Source organism: Dendroctonus ponderosae, unplaced genomic scaffold (assembly GCF_020466585.1).
Source record: "Dendroctonus ponderosae isolate FM_Combo_2020 unplaced genomic scaffold, Dpon_F_20191213v2 Dpon_F_20191213_2, whole genome shotgun sequence".
NCBI lineage: Eukaryota > Metazoa > Arthropoda > Insecta > Coleoptera > Curculionidae > Dendroctonus > Dendroctonus ponderosae.
Genome location: NW_026018165.1, coordinates 11301259 through 11301475, shown reverse-complemented (window position 1 = coordinate 11301475; position 217 = coordinate 11301259). Strand labels below are relative to the sequence as shown.

Below are 217 nucleotides of genomic sequence, written 5' to 3'. Positions count from 1 at the left end.
CCAACGAAGCCAAAACGATCTCTCTGGTTCGAATAGTTCTTGAGAAACTTCGAAAAAAGCAGCGTCATGTTCAAGAAAACCACGCAAATCTAAAACTTCTTGAATTCAAGCATTTTTTAAGAAGACTGCCAACATTTTCCCATCCATGGTTCACTTTCTGAAAATGCCATTTATTTCTGTCTAGAATGATGTACAAATGAGCGTTCTTGCTCATTTT

General features: G+C 36.9%; 1 protein-coding gene across 1 annotated transcript in view; it reads left to right on the top strand.

The window, feature by feature from the left end:
- LOC109546301 overlaps positions 1–217 on the top strand; it is a 520465-nt gene that overhangs the window by 60054 nt on the left and 460194 nt on the right. The gene's annotated exons all lie outside the window — the stretch shown is intronic.